This window comes from Dermacentor silvarum, unplaced genomic scaffold (genome assembly GCF_013339745.2).
Source record: "Dermacentor silvarum isolate Dsil-2018 unplaced genomic scaffold, BIME_Dsil_1.4 Seq874, whole genome shotgun sequence".
Lineage (NCBI taxonomy): Eukaryota > Metazoa > Arthropoda > Arachnida > Ixodida > Ixodidae > Dermacentor > Dermacentor silvarum.
In genome coordinates this window covers 5207-11364 of record NW_023606910.1, presented here as the reverse complement: position 1 = coordinate 11364, position 6158 = coordinate 5207, and the positions used below count along the sequence as shown (strand labels likewise).

The 6158-nt window shown below is 44.5% G+C and overlaps 1 non-coding gene across 1 annotated transcript; it reads right to left on the bottom strand.

Moving 5' to 3' along the window:
* Positions 1-682: 682 nt before the first annotated feature.
* Positions 683-754, bottom strand: Trnat-cgu (transfer RNA threonine (anticodon CGU)). The gene has a single exon. It is a non-coding gene; the product is annotated as a tRNA-Thr (tRNA).
* Positions 755-6158: the final 5404 nt, after the last annotated feature.

Genomic DNA, 6158 nt, shown 5'->3' with positions numbered 1-6158 from the left:
CCATCGGCGAACAGACGACTGCGCACTGCTCTGGCACCATCTCGTAGAGGTCGTCGCCCGTCTTCCGCGGCACAACGCTTTTCTTTTCACGTTTTCGACACACCCTCCTCCTCCGCTTTCCCGTCTCTTCGCTATCGCCGTCTTTAATTGCCCGCTGCGCTCCGTGTTCGCTCTTTCATTCTTCACTGTGCTCGTTCGCTCGGTTACGCCAATGGACAACGCCGATCACGACACTCAACGCAGAGACAGGGCGCCTGAGAGCTGCGCTCTGAAACTTAACAGAAGTGTCAAATAATCGTCTGCGTACGGTTCAAGCTCAGTGCCAGTATAATATGGACAAGTAACTTGCATTTTATTATCGAAACTCTACTTTTTGTATCTGCGTTACGGCACCGCAAACCAGTCAATTAGAACCTCTGAAGTAGTGTTAGCGGAGAAATATGTGTGTGAAAACCATATAAACAAAACAAACTCTCGGCAGCACTAATATATATATATATATATATATATATATATATATAGTGAACGAGAAGAAAGGGAACCGAGGGGCCCGATTTTTAATAAGCATATCATAATGAGCCAACAAACAATAACACTAAGGACAACATAGGGGAAAATTACTTGTGCTTAATAATTGCATTAAAAAAATGATAAATTAATGAAAATGGATGAAAAAACAACTGTCCGCAGGTGGGGAACGAACCCACGTCTTCGCATTACGCGTGCGATGCTCTCACCATTGAGCTACCGCGGAACCGTTTTCCCATCCACTTTCTGGGGTATTTATATTTGTACAACTAGAACTGGGATGATGAAGTTAGGAAATTTGCAGGCGCAAGTTGGAATACGCTAGCGCAAGGCAGGGGTAATTGGAGATCGCAGGGAGAGGCCTTCGGTTATGATATTGAAGCTCACGAAATGTGATGAAACTAAATGTTTTATACATGAAACACTCCCAGGGTTAGTTCTAGTTGTAAAAATATAAATACGCCAGAAAGTGGATGGGAAAACGCTTCCGCGGTAGCTCAATGGTGAGAGCATCGCACGCGTAATGCGAAGACGGGTTCGTTCCCCACCTGCGGACAGTTGTTTCTTCATATATTTTCATTTTCATTAATTTATCATTTCTTTAATTCAATTATCAAGCACAAGTAATTTTCCCCTATGTTGTCCTTAGTGTTATTGTTTGTTGGCTCATTATGATATGCTTATATATATATAGTCCAGGTAATGCGTGAGCTAGCTTCAGCATGCTTTACCACAGGCATTCTCCGGAGTACTACACCTCGTTTACGTTAGCAGGATGCCGACTCTGTGGACATCAATTTGCATTTCCCCTTTTCGCATCTTTGCTTGGTGAAAGGATAATTCAAACACCAAAACGTAGGTGGGGTGGGTGATCATTACTGGTGAGGTTAACGGGTCGAGAATTCCAACATACTCACACAGGTGTCCTGTCTGAAAGACGATAGTAGTAGTTGCGCTCCCCTTTTTGTGCTGTTTGATCGAGTTCACTCATTTGCACGCTCCAGCAGATGAAATTTATACTCGTTCCTGCACCACTGTCTGACGACATTGAAAAGACACTGGTTGATCTAATTTGGTAATATATCTCATCTGGAGTTTTGTTTAGGCTCTGGAATGAAGAGAAAACTTGGGTTTGAATATGGCACTAATATCCGTCTTCTCTCAACCTAGAAACAAAAATATCGGACGTAATTTTTATCGCAGTTTAGCGTTGCGATTGCTATACGGTGGAATAGAACACGCCGTTCCTTCCTCCTCGGGTAGAAGTGCCACGTTTAGATCATGTTAGACATGTCGTCCCTTAATTGCAGGTAGACTTAGATTTCTCACGACCGCGTGCCTGGTGCAAGACTCGGAACACAGACATAGAAGCCCCGCAGTCGCATCTGGCGATCAAGAACAATTCCGAACAAGTGTTCTGCTTCGCCGCAGTGAAAGCACAGCAGGCGTCGATCAGGCATCTTCCATATGTCTGTGTTGCTCGGCGCAGCATACCAGTATGTGTTAGAGTGGGTATGCGTCTGAAGGCGCGTTTGCGGCTTGCAGAGATGGGTGCACTGCGGTGGTGTAATCTACAAATTAAGCTTGCCTTATTATTTGCCATTGGTGCACCTTTAAACAATCACGCACAGGACTCAGCTCACAGGATCGATACGCTGTGCATCGCAACAGGTGAACTTAACGACTTTTCAACGCCGTCCCCAGCCTAAGCCTGGGAGGAAGACTGGCAGTGCTGCCCTGTACATTTGGCGGTAGCCTAAATGTTATTTCGGGGATCTGCCTCTAAAGGCATTTCCGGCAGATTTCCGAATGATCGCAGTGCTTGCTTGTCGCATTTTCTTTAATGCTATTGAGAATGAGTTGGCGTCGTGTCTTCAAAAGCAAATCGTAAGCAGTGATTCTAAGTCGTCGAGAAGATAAGATTCAATATCGGCATCGGCTCGTTCATTTCCCTGTAAACCATAGGTCCTATCGGCGCTTGCCGGTGAGATGGAAGACGGACTTTGCGTTTACAAATGTAGCTTTGCCAAACTGCCAATGTATTTCACTGCTATGTCAAGTATACTGGTCCTTTCTTCCGCTCTCAGGCTCTGTGCGTATATCTAACAAATAATGCCGTTTTTTTTTTTTTGCAGCCTTCATTACGTGCCAGCCTCACATCAAGTTCGTTGTACAGTGCGGCAGTTGTGCTGAAAGAAGAGTGCTCGAGAACAATTATTTCAACAAAGCTTATTTTACACTATTTTAGCACCTATTTGCTGCTGTGTTTATAGCGTGTCATATGTGTGAATAAAAGAAATTAAGATAACACACGTTTACAACTTTGCCAAACGTATATGTTCAGCGATGGCTACGCTCGAAGTTCTACTTTCCATGGAGCTATACATATATCCATTTTATAGAATTCCCCAGCTAAAGACCCGTCGCCATAAATGGACTGCCAAACTATATCGAATAAACAGTAAAAAGATAACATTTACCGTCCATGCACGCTGGTATGTCCCAAGTCCTTTTTCGTTCTTCCAGATAGCATCTGTTGCTTCTATGCATGCGGAAGTAACTGCAAGCGTTGTGAGTAATATAAGATACATGGCTGTGAGACTTAGGTACGCACTATCAGTAGCTGTTGAAACCTAATGTATTTTGCAGCATATAACGAGTGTACCATATATATATATATATATATATATATATATATATATATATATATATATAACAAATCTTATGTTGGCGTCATTAAGTGCGCACCTAGTGAACCGGCCTTCAACAGCGACACGTCAGTTCGCATGCAGAAACCCTTCCCACAGCATGTTTTAGTAAGGGCACAGGCATAAAAAGAAATGGCACGAAATTCTTTGGAACATATACTAGCTGAATGACGTTCTGCATACTTTACAAGTGTCGTTTCGGGAGCAGCCTATTAATAGTGAAAAATATTAAAAACCGCACAAACAAAAGGACAAAAGAGGGATGGCTCATGCACTGACGCACTCATTGGTTTGTCTTGGTGTAGCTTGTGTAATTTCTAGTTGTTTTGCTTTACTTTGTAGAGTTACAAAAAAAATCACAGCATATCCACGGGGTGAATGATGATGAGTGGGCGAAGCTCCGGAGGGAATCATCGGATCTCCCGCATAAGGGGACGCTAGCACAAACGCGTTAGAAACGTGCAGTACTCTCTAGTAAGGGGGAGCGGCCACAGCGTCTTACGCAGCCATTTACACATGCCGGAACGTGCACCGCGTTTGCCGACGCCATCACATGACTGCTGAGAGAGTATGCCCCCCGTATTCATAAACGCTCCTCGACTTGAACTTGACTTGCCACCGCCTTGGGCAGCGCGTTCGAAACGCGTTGAAGGTAAGGCGGAGAGGCCACAGCGTCTTACACCAGCTTCTTACACGGACCGTAACGCGCTAGCACAAACGCGTTAGAAACGCGCTAGAAACGCGGCCTTTCGTTAATGTTGGGTATTTATTGCCATCGTGGTGCGTGTGTCTATGTGCGCTTCGTGGCGTAGTGATTAGCGCCGCGCGTTCGGAAGCGAGGGGTCCCTGGTTCGATTCCGCGCTACGGACATAACTTTCGGAATTTTTTTTTCATAAAACGCCGGAAGCGTTCTCCGGAAGCCGGAAGCTGGCTTCCGGAAGTGGAACCGGAAGGGGAACCGGAAGCGGAAGTCGGCTTCCGGTTATACTATACGTATACATATATATGTATATATGGGTATACATACATATACGGACACACAACGCCATCTATTAAGCAATTCATAAAACTAGACGTGGCTACCTACTACGACGGGGACCAACGGGTGCCGCTATAAGGAGCTTCGCCCCTAATAATTAGCTATCTTTTGAGGGGAACATCAGTATGACTAAAATGCAGTTGATTGTAGTTACTTGAGCGTCAATATTAATGTTTCATTGCTTGGCAACAACTTGGTACGCTGCTGACTACCTCCACTGAAACAAAGGCCGCTTTCTTGAGTATAGTTTATCATTACCAGTTGTTTATGAGTATAAAATGACTCGAATTACTTCTTCTAACGCCTCGGCACTGTGCATCACTTCTTTCTTTTTCGAATGCGAACATGTGAAAATCTTCGAGGTTAAATGAACTGCGAACGCACAAACCATCTTATTAAAAATCTGATCCTGGTGCGTCGATTGCATGCAAGACAAACTCTGTTACTTGCCTGTCTCTCAACCATACGAGCCAACCAGGAAGCTTGCATAAGGCAGCGCCATGCCAAATCAATTAGTGAGGCTTCGTGCGCAAAGGGTAATACAATATAGGGTTTCATAGGATGCACTGATACTGTCACTTTCGCTTTTTAAATGAATGCTTTCGCATTCGTTAGTCAGTGCGCATGATGTTTCATAAACGTATACACATTTTTGCCGCAATAACAGCACTGTTGATAGCATTCGCGGCTCACTACTTTTGCCAGAATTATCGTGGGACGATGGTTTATCACCGGTCAGATATAATGCGTGGAACTTCAATGGCGTATATTCTTGTCTCCTCAATCCGCGCTTCTGCCGCGCACGCGCATGCAAGTCGCTTGCATTTCTGCGCAGGATATTTTGAATGATGTCATATTAAGCGAGCGTGCTACAGGCCCTGTGTGCTTCGCGTGCTCGACTCATACGATCAGCATATTATTTCGTTTTCAGTGAATTTATCAGCCAAGCATTTCCGTGGCCAGACATTTTGAGGTATGCGTGAAAACACACACCGGGCTCGGTCGATTGCGTCTGACACTGCAGCACCAATAAACCCTGGCGTGGAGCGGGCGAATTATTTGTTGCCTTGGGAATTGAAACACGTTATTTTCGACACCAATCGACACCAATCTTTCTTCATTCTGTTGTAATCCTATTGCTGTCATTTAATCCTGATAATGACGTCGTCGTCAGGCAGTCACTATCATGTATCTTTTGTCAGACCATTGTTGTCATGCTAACGTGCACATGCCATCGTCGGGAGACGAACTTCATAATACAATCATCGTCACGTTATTGCCACCATACAGTGGATCCCTCTGTCCTCCTACCATTGTGATGCCATCGTCGTCATTGGGTTGGCGTCATTATGACTTTGACATCCGACTTTCGTCAGTCATCTTCACGCTGTCGTCTTAGCATTGTGATCACGTGATAACGTAATTCCATTGTTGTCATGCCATCATCATCATAACACCTTCGTCGATCCATCGATGTCATTCCTTGTTCGTAATCTTCGTCGTGCTCTCGCCATTCATTCGTGATTATGCCGCTGTTGTCATGCCATGGTCGTTATTCCAGCTACGTCATCCGGTTGACGTCATACCGTTGTCAGCAAGCAGTTGTGGTCATATAGTCCTCATGTCTTTGTCATCACGCTGTAGTCGTTATGCCATAGTCATCATTTAAGAATCCACATAATATTATCGTCGTTATCGTCACGCCTTCGTCGTCGCTGTAAGAAGACAGTGTATGCCTATCCAACTTCAGTTTCGCGATGTACGTCTCGAATTCGAAAATTTGCCTTTATTTCCATAAATGTACAATTTATGGGGTATTTAAGGAAAAAGTTGCGCACAGCTACTTGACGTCTCGCCAATCTTCGTTCGATAACATGTACTT